General features: G+C 37.2%; 1 protein-coding gene across 23 annotated transcripts in view; it reads left to right on the top strand.

The window, feature by feature from the left end:
- The window catches only part of ENOX1 (ecto-NOX disulfide-thiol exchanger 1), a 570,778-nt gene that overhangs the window by 295,714 nt on the left and 260,630 nt on the right, over positions 1–14,434 (top strand). For all 23 annotated transcript variants that reach the window (XM_063650813.1, XM_063650807.1, XM_063650809.1 and 20 more), the window contains one exon: positions 4,324–4,467. The gene's annotated coding sequence lies outside the window, so the exon portion shown is untranslated. The remainder of the gene's footprint in view (positions 1–4,323; positions 4,468–14,434) is intronic.

Here is a 14,434-nt window from a genome sequence, read left to right as displayed (position 1 = left end):
ACAAATACCATTGATTAGGTAATTTATAAAGAATAGAAATTTATTTTCTCACAGTCCTGGAGGCTGGAAAGTTCAAGGTTAAAGCACCAGAGGATTCCGTTGTCTGTGGTGCCGGCTGCTCTCCACTTCCAAGATGGTTTCTCTGGAGGGGAATATTGCTGTGTTTGCACGTGGTAGAAGGCAGAAGGGCCAGCTACCTGAATGCTGTGTGAAGCCTCTTTTATAAGGGCCTTGATCACATTCATGAGGGAGGAGTCCTCGTGGCCTAATCATCTCTTAAAGGCTGTACCTCTTCACACTATCACATTGGCAACACCTGAACACATTTCAACTGTAGAACTCTCCTTGATTAGACCTTCCATGGCTAGGAAACAGGGAGGGTATAGGAGAATTCAAGCTACTGTGGGCTTTTAGCTCCTCTGTTCAGTACAATATTGTATGGGTCTGGCAAGGACAAAGTAGTGTGGCTCAGTGAGCCCTTGCAAAATGAATGTATCCAGAGGAACTATATGTTAAACCTATAAATGATGAGATTCCTGCCAAGCTTTTTTTGAATTAAAGTCCCGAATATGGGGGAAATAAGAATGTTCATTAATGCAATAAGACATTTCTAAATGAATGTTACAAATCAAACAGTCTTTGCTTTTATTGCTTCTAGGAAATTATAGCCACCATCATTTTGTGGCTCTGTGCTTGTACAATACAGTACATCTTTTCATTATACTTTCCAGAGTAAAAGGGCGTATGGTTTCTGTCCACAGTGACAGAGATGTTTTCTTGAACAATACCCAGGAAAGGTCACATTGGAGATTTGAGTCTCAAGCCCTATGATTTAAATTTAAGGCTAAGTTTAAAATTGGCATGTCTAGAGCTTGCCAAGCTCCATTAAAAGCCATGGTGTCATTTTGGATTACAGTTAAATAGAACAGGACCCCATGGGATCGTGTACCTCTCTTGGTAGCAGTACACTGATTTTCTTTGTACTATTACCTGGCTGTGTTGTTAGGTTGGGTGTCTACTTTCACACCAAATCCTGGAAAATAATGTCTAATTTCACGAACCTATGTTTTTCTAAAGTATATAATATTCTGGCTTTTCAATTGTAATAGAATTTCTGTAAATGCCTAATCATGTCTCTCTGTTTATAGTTGATCTTAAATGCTACTTTTTTCACTGAAGCCTTCTTGATTCCATTCATCCTCAACAGAGAGGATCTCCAATTCCTCTGAGCTTCATAGCACATTTTCCATCACTGATACCACCCATGATCTGTTATACAACAACACTACTAATATTTCCTAACTTTTTTTTTTTTTTTTTTTGAGACAGAGTCTCACTTTGTCACCCAGGCTGGAGTACAGTGGCACGATCTCAGCCCACTGCAACTTCCACCTCCCAGGTTCAAGCAGTTCTCCCTGCCTCAGCCTCTTGAGTAGCTGGGATTACAGGCATGCACCACCATACCTGGCTAATTTTTGTATTTAGTAGAGACAGGGTTTCATCATGTTGGCCAGGCTGGTCTCGAACTCCTGACCTCAAGTGATCTGCCTGCCTTGGCCTCCCAAAGTGCTGGGATTACAGGCATGAGCCACTGCATCCCGCCAACATTTCCTAACTTTTGATGAGTTCTTATTTTATGTTACTCAGTGCACAAAGCAATTTATGTGGCTTCTCTTACTTAATCCTCGAACAGCCTTTGCGGGAAAAACATCCTGCAGATAAGGAGGCTAAGTTATACAGTTTTAGTACCTTGCCCAAGGTCACACAGCCAGGAAGTAATGAAGCAGGAACACCCCCAGCCAGTTTGGTTTCAGACCCCATTATTACAAACACCTACTGGTACCACCTTCTTATGGTTTTTGACATCCTAGTTGTATCTCTCTACAAGACGGTTAAGATGATTGACTAAAAGACTGTCTTGATTACTGCAGTGTTCCTGGAATTTTCCAACTTACTGTTTGGCTCATAAGTGGATAATGAATAGTGGCTGAATGAATGTTTAAAAATTGCCATTAGGATTTTATAAAAAATGGGCCTACTAGTTTAGGCATTTAATCTGAAAATTTGGTTGTTGGTTTTTTTGTTGTTTTTTTGTTTTTGTTTTTGTTTTGAGAGAGTCTCACTTACTTGCCCAGGCCCGAGTGCAGTGGTGCAATCTTGGCTCACTGCAGCCTCCGCCTCCTGGGTTCAAGTGATTCTCATGCCTCAGCCTCCTGAGTAGCCAGGATTAATAGGTGTGCACCACCACACCTGGCTAATTTTTGTTTTCTGTTTTTGTTTTTGCTCTGTCACCCAGGCTGGAGTGCAGTGGTGTGATCTCGGATCACTGCAAGCTCCGCCTCCCAGGTTCACAACATTCTCTTGCCTCAGCCTCCCAAGTAGCTGGGACTACAGGCACCCGCCACCATGCCCGGCTAATTTTTTGTGTTTTTAGTAGAGACAGGCTTTCACAGTGTTAGCCAGGATGGTCTCCATCTCCTGACCTCATGATCCACCCACCTCGGCCTCCCAAAGTGCTGGGATTACAGGCATGAGCCACCGCACCTGGCCAATTTTTGTATTTTTTGTAGAGACAGGGTTTCACCACGTTGGCCAGGCTGGTCTTGAACTTCTGGACAGAAGTGATCTGCCCGCCTTGGCCTCCCAAAGTGCTGGGATTACAGGCGTGGGCCACCGTGCTCTGTCTGAAAATTTGTTTCTGAGTGGTATGAAGTAAACAGAATGCTAGTGTATGAGGTTTTAAGAAGAGTTGCTATTCATTTCACATTCCTCTCACTTAGTTTAGATCCATTGGTTCAAGTCTTTTTTCTTCATTCTTTGTCAAGCTCACCTTTCTTCTTTCATGCAAAGATAAACTAGCTCTGTTTTCCTCTGCTCTTTTTCCTTTTTGTTTGTGTAATAATCCTAGGCTCTGGTTCTGTAGAACTTGAAAATACCATCAATCATTTTCCCTTGTTTCTTTATTCATGACTGAAGCTTTTGTGGCCAAAAATCCAATAAACTAAAAATTTCAAAAGTTATGCATGACCTTCCTGGCTCCATCATTTTCTGGTCTCTCTAAGGGACTTTTGGTCCTGCGGTGGGGCCATGAGCTAAAAGGTTTGGGACAGACAAAAGTCTATGGCATCCAAAGCTATCATTTCAAGGGACATGTTGAAGCATTTATTTGGTGAGCAGTAGCCCTGCAACACAGTGTGAGAGTGGGTACTGGGACAGCTGGTGGTGGGTAAGTTGAGGGGGGTCTCTGTGTTGCACTGGAACCATCAGAAACAAACATAGAGATAGCTGACTAAAAATGAGAATGGAAATCCAACTAGAGCCCTCGCTTTGTCACCCTCAGCCATTAAGGTGAATGCATCCACAAAGAGATACAGTAATATCACTCAGTAATAGCCACAGAGGATGTGGGCTCAGTTCCTGATGCAATCAGGAAAACTAAGTGTTCTCATTCATCAGGACAGTGGAGGAACTGTGGGTCACATGGACGGGCCAGAGGAAGATGAGAAGTTTGCAGTGCCAGCCTTGATGTAGCACTGCACGTAATCCCACACCAAACACAAAGGAGCTTCTCAGTTTCCAGCAAGTTCTCTCTTTGCCTAAGGAAGAAAAGTTGGTAGAAAAAAATATACTGCTTAAAGCTGGGCATTTGTATTTATGTGGGCCTGCCTGAATAAGACAATATTTAATATAAAACTAAAGTAAATTAGGCAAGACAAGTTCTTAATTAATTAGTAATATTTGAATTAATTTAGTATGTTGCAGCATTATCTGTTCTCTTGTCAGTTCTGTTTGGGAAATATTTTTCTAAATCACCAAGGCTACAGAGTGAGATGAGGGAAAGTACCTGCCCTGAGGCCTTTGAACTTTGATGGTTACAGGTTCTAAGCCTGAGGTCAGCAATCTGTGCATTTTTTTCTCATCTGTAAGATGGAGCCAATACTTTTCAATTGCAGTGTTGTTTGTATTAAAGATCCCAGATTTAAAAGCCACTTGTACAGTGCCTTATATCTGGTAGACACTCAGTAAATACTGTCACCACTCTTGTGCTCATACCCTGCCCACAGTTATTCAATCCCAGCCTAGATAAGAGGAAAAGCAGAGGTTCGCTTAGTTATAAATACTCCTGACCTTTAGAAATTTCTAAATACGATATTGAAAGTTTACTGTCCCACTCTGCCATTGATGAATAAGATGATTTGGGGTACAAAATTGATAGAAATTAATAACATCATGCTGATAATACATATAAGTGATAATAATACCATTACAGGCAGTAATGGTACTTTAGACATATCCTAACAGTGTGCTTTTCTTTGCTTCCAGAAGCCTCTGGTATGTCAGAACCACGCTGTCTTCCATGGGACTTCCTTTGTGAAGAGCATCCATTTAAAAGACTTTTATGAATACATGGTTTCAATCAAGTCCCCAAAGAACACATTTGTCTTCTGAGCTGCTGGCAGTTTTGAGGTTTGTGTTAATTTTTTCATTTTTCTTACTGAAGATATTAAGTTTGAGAGATTTTTTTAATGGAAAATATTTGTACTCTATTTCAATTAGAACTCTGGGAGCAGATTTTAAACAGATTTTCATTTCTTAATTTCATTGAAAGTTAGATTTAAATGAAAATAAATATCTTGTCATACTTATTTATGTATACCCTGTGGAATGTAACAAGGATATTAGAAATAAAATATACCCCACATTGGCTTAAAACAAATTTTATTTTTGTGTTTATAAATTCTAACTGAATAGATTCAATAAATTTATGCCAAGCGTCTACATATATCAGATTTAGTTAAGTACTTTCAATTGTTTAAGACCTTGTGGATAAATTATATTTTGAAACATTGAAAATCAAAACTGAATTTGTCAATATCAACTAGTATTATCATTTTTCAAATTATAAAAACTCAGTGCCCTGAGTGTTTTCATTTAGTTCTACCAGAGGATATTCACCCTATGATTTATAAATGATAGAATAGGACTTGTTTGGGGTTTTTTGTGTGTGTGTGTGTGTGTGTGTGTGTGTGTGTGTGTGTGTGTGTGTGTATGCGTATTAGCAGTTTGAAAAATTACTAACAATATTGTTGCTTACTCAAGGAAAAAGCTTGCTAGTTAGTAGAGCAAGCATTTCATTTTGGAAATACATGTTTGCTGTTGGGATAGTGATTTTGAAGGTACTTTCTGACAAAGACCTAACCAAAGGCTAAATTCAGTCCGTGCATCTTTCAAAGCTGGAAGAAGAAACAGGATGTAGGGTAAGGCTTGGTACTTTGAATGGATGAAAACTAAATGAAGGGCAAAGGAGAAGGAACACAGTACTTTCTAACATGACACATCTTTTCCCATAGGCATTTATTTCATTTGGTGGTACTTTTCTTCTGTCCATGGTGACAAATGCTTTCTCTCTTAGTGCCCTTTACTGTGGTTCTACTTTTTTTATTTCTTTTATTTCTACTAAGAATCAAAGTAGATTTTACTGTAGTGCTGGGCTAGACTCCAGTTTTCCCACTGTACCCTTCGCTGTTGGGCCTCATGATTAACCCCCATTGAACAGTGAGGCAGAGGGTATTTACTAGGGTATGGGGTAGATGGGAAGTTGTGCCTCCATCCTCAGCTCTCTAGCCTGTCAATTCAGTAGGGTATCACAGTGTGTTGGAACCTAATAACTGTATCCATAGAAACAGAAGTGCTGGGAAGGACGTGAGAAGTTACCTAAATGTTCCTCCCTAGTCTACAAGCAAGATTCTGCGTGAACTGTCTGAAACCAATAAAAATCCATTTGTTTTCAAACCTTCATACCCAGGGATCCAATTTCCTTTTTTTCTTAGTTTTATTTTTTTTTCATTTATTGTGGTTAAAACACACACACACACACACACACAAAACATGAGATCTACCCTTTAACAAATTTTTAAGTCCATACTTTAGTGTTGTTAACTCTCTGCATGTTGTACAGCAAATCCTTACAATTTTTTCATCTTGCTTAACCAAAGTGCTATACCTGTTGTAAAGCAACTCCCTGTTTCTCCTCCCTTCAGCTCTGGCAACTACAATTTTACCTTATTCTATGAGTTTGACTACTTTAGGTACTTCATATGAATGAAACCATGCAGTACTTGTCCTTCGGTGACTGGCTTGTTTCACTTAGCATAATGACCTTAGTTTATCCATGTTGTCACATATGACAGGATTTTCCTTGTTAGGCTTAATAATCTTCTGTTCTACATATAGGCCATGTTTACTCATTCATTTGTCAGTGGGCATTTAGGTTGTTTCCGCATCTCAGCTATTGCGAATAATGCTGCAGTGAACATGAGTGTGTAAATATCTCTACAAGATCCTGTTTTCAGTTTTTTTGATATGTACCCAGAAGGGAAATTGCTGGATCATATGGTAGTTGTATTTTTAATTTCTGGAGGAATCTTCATACTGCATAGCAGAAGTACCAGTTTGCATTCTCACCCTCAGTGTGCAAGGGTTCCAGTTTCTCCACATCTTTACTAACCCTTGTCTATTTTTTTAAATAATAACCATCTTGAGGTGATATTTCATTGTGGTTTTGATTTGTATTTCCCTGATAATTAGTGATTTCGAATATCATTTCATGTATCTGTTGACCATTTGTATGTCTTCTTGGGAGAAATGTCTATTCAAGTCCTTTGCCCATTTTTAAATTATATTATTTGGATATTTTGCAGTTGAGTTGTAGGAGTTTATTATATATTTAATATATTAACCCCTTATCAGATATATGGTTTGCAAATTTTTTCCCATTCCGTAAGTTGCTTTTTCACTCTATTGATTGCTTCCTTTGCTGCATGGAAGCCTTTTAATTTGATATAATTCTACTTGTCTGTGTTTGTTTTGTTACCTGTTCTTTTCTTGTGATATCTAAGAAATCACAGCCAAGACCAAATATTATGGAGCTTTTTCCCTGGGTTTTCTTCTAGTAGTTGTGTAGTTTCAAATCTTATATTTAATTCTTTACTTCATTTTGGGTTGGTTTTGGTGTATGATATAAAATAAGGATCCAGTTTTATTCTGTGGCATGTGGATATACAGTTTTCCTAACACAATTTATTGAAGAATAAGTTCTTACACTTTTGTGGAGTCTTGGAACCCTTGTTGAATATAATTTGATCCTATATATATGGGTTTATTTCTGGACTCTCTATCCTGTTCCATTGGTTCATATATCTGCCTTTATGTCAGTACCATGCCATTCTGACTACTGTAGCTTTATATATTATAATTTTTTCATCTTGCATGACTGAAACTCTATATATAATATAGAGTTTGTTGTTACATTTCGACATCAGGAAGTATGAGGCTTCCAAATTCAACAGCATACTGCATACTGCTGTTGAATTTGGTTTGCTAGTATTTGTTGCTAGCAAAAAAGTTGCTAGTATTTTGTTGAGAATTTTTGCACTTACATTCATCAGGGATATTGGCCTGTAGCTTTCTTGTGGCATGGTTCACTTTGGTATCAGGCTTATGCTGGCTTCATAAAATGAGTTAGGAAATGTTCCATCCTTTTCAATTTTTTAGAAGAGTTTGAGAAGGATTAGCATTAATTCTTTAAATGTTTGGTAGAATTATCTGGTGAAGCTATCTGATATAGGACTTTTCTTTGTTGGAAGATTTCTAACTACTGACTCAATCTCCTTACTAGTTATGGGTCTGTTTAGGCTATTTTTTCTTTATTTAGTCTTGGTAGGTTGTATGTTTCTAGAAATGTATCTGTTTCATCTAGGTTATCTAATTGGTTGGCATATCATTGTTCCTTGTAGTCTCTCAGAATCCTTTTTATTTCTGTGATATCAGTTGTAATGTCCCCTCTTTCATTTATGATTTCAAGTCTTTCTCAAGAAAGCCAATGTAATTTCTGAGCTTATATCGTGTTAATTTATTTCTGCTTCCACTGAAAAAGAAAATTTATTGGTCAGACTTCCCCTGTATCATCCTAGTCTCAGTTCTTAAATCATCCTTTTTCTCTTTGGGAGAGATAAGCCCATTTTTAAAACTTTTCCTATAAATCTGCATAATCCAAAATTTTAATTATCCTCACAGTTCTTTCCTGAGTCTCTTAAGTTCCCTACATTTCACTTAAGTTTTAGAGGCCAAATAGGTTGAAGGAACATTAAAAATCATCTATTGATGTTTCTTCATCAGGGCAGTATTGGCATTTTAAGTGGGACAGTTCCTTTGTGATGCAAGATTGTCCCATGCGTGTTTAGAATGTTTAGTAACCGGCCAGGTGCAGTGGCTCATGACTGTAATTGCAGCACTTTGGGAGACCGAGGTGGGTGGATCACCTGAGGTCAGGAGTTCAAGGCCAGCCTGGCCAACATGGTGAAATCCCGTCTCAACTAAAAATACAAAAAAATTAGCTGGGCGTGGTCGTGGGCGCCTGTAATCCCAGCTACTTCAGGAGACTATGGCAGGAAAATCGCTTGAACCCAGGAGGTGGAGGCTGCAGTGAGCCGAGATCGCGTCATTGCACTCCAGCCTGGGCAACGAGAGAACAGCTGTCTCAAAAATAAAAAATAAAAATAAAAATAAATAAAAGAATGTTTAGTAACCACGGTTCTCAGGAACCAAAGGCCAACATCTCCCTCAACCCCAGTTATTGTAGTAACCAGATTCAAACCTTCTTCCCCTTGTCCAGCAGTGGAGGTCTGCAACTGTCCAGACTACAGAAACTTCACTTAGAGCTGACAGTGCCCAAATGGTCAGAAAGATGGAGCTGGGTGTAGCCCCCTTTTTCTAACTCCGGGTACCATTCTCTTCCCACTCTATTGCACTTCTACTCTGAGCCACATTTATTTTTTAGCTGCCTAGAAATTCACTAACATACATAAATGGATGGATAGACTCTTTTGAAGAATGAGAAATTCTGGTTTGGTGTTTAAAGGAGACAGTTTTTCCTGATATAGGAACATGGATGAGGGAAAGATAATATTAGAACTCAGTACAGGAAAATGGCAGAGAGAGGACAGCTCTTGGATGTGGAGATGGAGGTGGGCTTGGACCTCAGGAGAAGTGGTGGGGCTGATGCCGCAAAGGTGGCCGGTCAGTTACTGAGAACAGAAAGGGTAGAAAATCTGAAATCTGCAAGATGACTGGGAAAAGGCAAGTAATAAAGTAGTATTTTTTTTCACTTGCTTTTCACCAAGCACCATAGTTTCAGCTGTCTGCTCTAGGCCACAAGCTTCCTCAGAAAGTCAAGGATCAGTTTGTGGGGAGCTCAAAGAGCCCTTGATTACAGCCTAACCGCTCTCTCCCTCTAGTCCCAACATCCTTGGCCTCACCCCCTACTGTCCCCCTCCACACTTCTGCCTTCTGCCTCACTTACTTACTGTTGCCAACACCCAGTTCCATCTTTGTGCATGCGGAGTATGGGGAAATGACTTGACAATTTCTGTTTCTCCTGATTTCACCAAGGGCTCAAGTAAAGTTATAAACTAAAAGGAGAGGATATAGAAACAATTGACCTTTGGGGACTTTCTCCTCCAAAGGCTTGGGGAATTTCTGCCCCGAAATGGCTCTGACCTCTTGAGGCTTTTATCATAATATAATATGAATACAGCGTCTCCATGAAAAACCAAATTGTCATTCACTACTATTTTCTTTGGGTTTAAGAAATCATTGAATTCCCCAGTACACAGGTTACTTAATAATAAAATGAGAAGAATTCATGAATTAACAATACAGTTTCCAGTAGGGGTATCTCAATTTTTATAGTGGGATTACAGTTAATATCTACCTCAGCTTCCACCAAATACACACAGTGAGTACAATGTTGAAAATTGAGAACTGGACTAAAGGGTCTTTTTCTTTGATTTCTAGTAAAATGAGGAAGACTACATGATAAGATGTATCATCCATGAAAAGGCTAGATTTATGTGGATAGAAAAAATAATATCAAAAGATTTTCATTATGTTGTGTTATTTAATTATTTAAAGTTTTATGAGTGAGTTCCTGAGTCAGGTTTTTAAAATATGGGGATTTTCCTGTCTTGTCTTCTTTTTTGCATAGGACATCAAGTTATATTTGGCTTCTCAGAATTTCTCATTTCCTGAAATGCACTACTAGCTGTATAAACATGGAAGGATAAATATTAGCTTTATGAGAACACGTTCCTCTACTAGTTGAAAAATAGCATATAATAAAAAATACAAGGATGTAATATTGAAAATTATAGATCAATATGCCCTCTTATTGTGGGCGTATATCTAATCCTCATGCATGGAGTCTGTTTTTTCAGAAAAACGCACACTGTATAATACCACTTGTGTCTGTGATTTATTTCTACCCCTCATATTTAATAATATATCTTAAGTGACTCTTGCCTTACTAGTGAAATGTTTCAGGCTTATTTTCCACTGTGATTTAAAAAATGGAAAAACAAAAAAAAAACAAAAAAAAACCTCTCTGGCTCCTTGCCATTAATTCTAAGAATTGCACATGATCCAAAATTAATAAAATGTTAGTAGGTTTCCTTCCTGCTGGAGTCCCCCAGCACCCAGTGAATGAGCTCCTTGGGGATTATATTAGAAAATGTTTATTGGCAATTTTGAAAGAAAAGGAAGTCTTTGTGAGGAGCTTAAAAAAGTAATATTAATTGCAATCTTGCCCAGCTAATCAACACTTGTAAGTGTGCAAATTATTATTCCAAAATCCAGACTCTATGAACATTTGTAGAAACAATGAAAACTTGGCATCTATTAACTGTGTCCCTTAAACCTCATATTCATACCCCATAAGGAAAAAAAAGAGTTAGTCAAATAAATAGTGTATGAGTTGAAACATTCTTTTAAAGCTGGAGGACTCAATATAACTACATTCAGATAATTCACTTCCACCTGAAAATGACCATTCATTTGCCAAAAGTGCCACTGACTTCTCATTGCAAGGATAGTCTTTTCTTCTACAGTAAGTCTCCATTGTTTCTCTTTCTGAAGATGGAAAATAATCAGCCTTGTATATTCTCAGCTCAGCTCAGAAATAAGAAAGTTAGACTTATTAGAACAGCTCCTTCTAATTGTCTCAATTTCTACAGCTTTCTTTTTTTAGACAACAAATTTCAAAAGAAGTTAATTTTTATTGTCAAGTAGCTTAAACCTACAGAAAAGAGCAAAGCGTATGTATTCACCCCATATTTAAAAATTTTTAAATGTTCTTCAGATGTCTACTTCTCCTTTCCCAGAGGTACTATCACGATAATAAGGTTGTTGTATATTATACCATTTATCACATATATAGTTATAATTAATCTCTCTCTATATATATGTGTGTATACATATATATGTATATGTATGTGTATATATATATGTATATACACACACACACATATATGTACAATATTTTTTAAGTTTACATAGATGGGATCATACTGAATATATACCTTTGAAACTTGTTTTTTTCTCAATTTTTTTTTTTTTTAGAATTCTCTCTGTTAATATATGGAGATCTGTTTCATTCATAGTGGTTAATTGTTGTATAGTTTTCCACAAGTGAAGTATGTTCACTTTATCATAATAGAACCAGTCTGTTGCTTTTTCTGGACAATCACCTGCCTGCCCCCCCTCCCCATCTCCTCTTTTACAGTGGATGTATGAGGTGACTGTATGATGCTGCTATGTCCCACCTACCATAGAAGAGGCACTTGGGAAATATCTGTTCTGTACATTCTGCTACAAAAACCTTTCACTTCCTTCTTCCTAACAGTGTTTCTGTTTTGTTGTTTCTGTTGAATGTGCCTCTATCCTTTTCTATTGATTTTTCCATGAGTAGTTTCTAATGTAGCTTTACTCGTTATATCTCAATCAACTATAATTGTGTCTGAAGAGTGGGAAATGACAAGGGAAACAGAACAAAGACAAACTAGAGAGAGTAAAAGAAGGAAGAAGGGGTTATTTCCCCCCTTTAGCTTCTAAGGGTTCAGTTGGTGTCCAGGAGAGTTACTTTTTGAAGTACATTTGCACATTCTTTTACACTTCATTATCTGGGAGGTCAGCTAGTTTTTGAGGCCTTTTCTCTTCCATTAGACAAATAAAAAATTTCTTTTTGTCTATTTGTTTCAGAAGCACATTAGAAAAATATGCATTTTTTTTTAAGTTTAGTATGTTGTTAAAGGTTCCAGATGTATCTCAAGTTAAATGTTGTTTAGTGTCTGGTACCTTCACTAAATGAGAGCTATTAAAAATTCTCAAATGAATACAAATTTGTATTTTTGGTAGATTTTAGGCTTGTTTTATGGAGTGTTATACCTAGCATGTGCTCAATGAATCTTTTTTTGAATTACTGAATGAATAAACAAAGTAACAAATATTTGTAGCGATTACAGTAATATTTGTAGAGGTTACATGGTCGTTTGACTTGGAAAAATGTTAAAATTTCTATTAATCATCTTTCATCTATTGAAACACTCCAACACTTCAATGCTTAGGCCTCCTGTAATTGAAAACTGAGGTCTATAAACAAATATAAGATTAGAGTTAACTGAGACCATCCATTCCCAAGAGTTATTAAAATTAAGGACTGTGTTTAGGGTTCCCACCTTATTTAGGGCTCTAAAAAAGTGTCCTTTATGGTAAAATTTTAAGAGCTGTATATCTTAGAGTTTAGGCTCTTCTCAAGTTCTGTTTTGCTATTCTAAGAGATTAAAGCCTTTTTTTTTTTTTTTTGGTTAGTTATGTTTTTGTATATGATTGTGGCCTGGGCCAATGCCACCACTAAGAAAATGGAACTTTTAAAAATTCAAGAGTAAAAGCCACTATTTCTAGAACTGACACAGCCTTTCCTAGGTTCAATCATTACCCCTTTAAATTATTTATTCCCTTCCATATCTGGAAATTATTAGACTGTAAATGATCTCACCACTTCTCAAATATGATTTGGTTTATGAAAAGATGAATTAATAAGTATCGAGAACTTCCTTTGGTTTTCCTTAGCAATGCTCTGGTCTTTTCTGAAAGTTGAGTTTATAGGGTTTCCCTCTCCTTAATCTTCATTTTTGTTGTATTTAATGGAATTCTACTAAGCTACAATATTTATGCCAAGTTTCATTTTCAGCAGACTTTCATAATGGAGCCTAAATCCTCAGAAAATAGAGTTCCTGTCAGAAATGTTGGCACACATTCCCTATCACTGCCCCGCTGGCCATCTACACACTGCTTAGGCTGTTGTGGACATGTGGAATCAGCAGGGAAATGCTTTTCACTTTTAGCTCACATATGTTTTTAAGTAGAATTTTTCTGTGGTGGTACTGATATCCCCACTATGAGATTAGTAGTGCTATTTTCTTAATGGTCAAATTTTGATATTTGTCAATAGCCATCATAATGATAGATCTGCTGATGGCCTTGGGTTCTCATCTGGCACATTAATTTATAAATGTAGTGGAATTCCAACACCTTGTAAACTCTTTCTGGTGGATTTTACTTTAGAAAATCAACTCACTGCTCTTCCAATCTGTCTACCTTCAAGTTGTTGCATGAGGACTCAGCTCAAATCACCAGCAAACCTGCAACTTCTTTACCTCCTTCTCCTTTCTCTGTGGGTAGGCCCATTCTCTCAGGAATACCGGACAAGAGGGTCAAGCTACTGAGAAACATGAGAAAACATGTCTGGTAATAGACCTGCTGAAATCACTCTATATTTGTTTTTCTTTTCTTTTTATATCAAGGTCCATATTAATTTTTCTGAAAAAGTAATAGTTAGACCACCAATGGCTTAGCAGGAGGAAGATTGGTCATGGTATTGGATTCTAAATTTTTCAAATGCAATTTGAGAAAATATTCATCAAACTTTGAAATAGAATAAAGAAGAGTGAGAAAAGTAAGTGTAGGTCTTAATTCCAGTTAGGGGAATCAGCAACTTCATTTCAAATACATTGAAACCTGAATTTGGAATCTTTCATACAGAAACTGCAAAGCAAAATTTAAGGATAAGCAATGCATTATTCCCAAAAGTGTTGAGAAGACAAAATTAGATTAACAGGTCTCAGCAAAAAACAAAGCTAGTAAGTGTTAGGAACTTAGAAAAATCTTAAATTTCAAGCGTGCTCTTAATACTTGAGACATAGACATAAATAATTAAGCACAAAGAGTCTCAAGGATGCTTGTATAAGAGACAAAATTAATATAGGGAAGCCTCCTTAATTAGGGTGAACTAGGGAGAGAGCACATTTGTTGGAAGTAGGTGATGTTTCATTTCAAGGGCAGTTGTACACTCTCAAGTAAATCCAATAATATAAGCTTGTTCCTGATGGGAACCTCAACAACAACAAAAACCCTCACTATCTTGCTTCACGAATCTCTAATTTTCCCCTATGAGTTTTGCTCCAGGATAATACATAGTGGAAGGAATCACAAAAGTTTGGCCTTTCACCATCTTAAGCAACTTGTATTAATTTTAAAAACC

Source organism: Pongo pygmaeus, chromosome 14 (genome assembly GCF_028885625.2).
Source record: "Pongo pygmaeus isolate AG05252 chromosome 14, NHGRI_mPonPyg2-v2.0_pri, whole genome shotgun sequence".
Classification (NCBI taxonomy): domain Eukaryota; kingdom Metazoa; phylum Chordata; class Mammalia; order Primates; family Hominidae; genus Pongo; species Pongo pygmaeus.
Note: the sequence above shows the minus strand (reverse complement) of the source record. Positions and strands in the feature narration are given on the sequence as shown.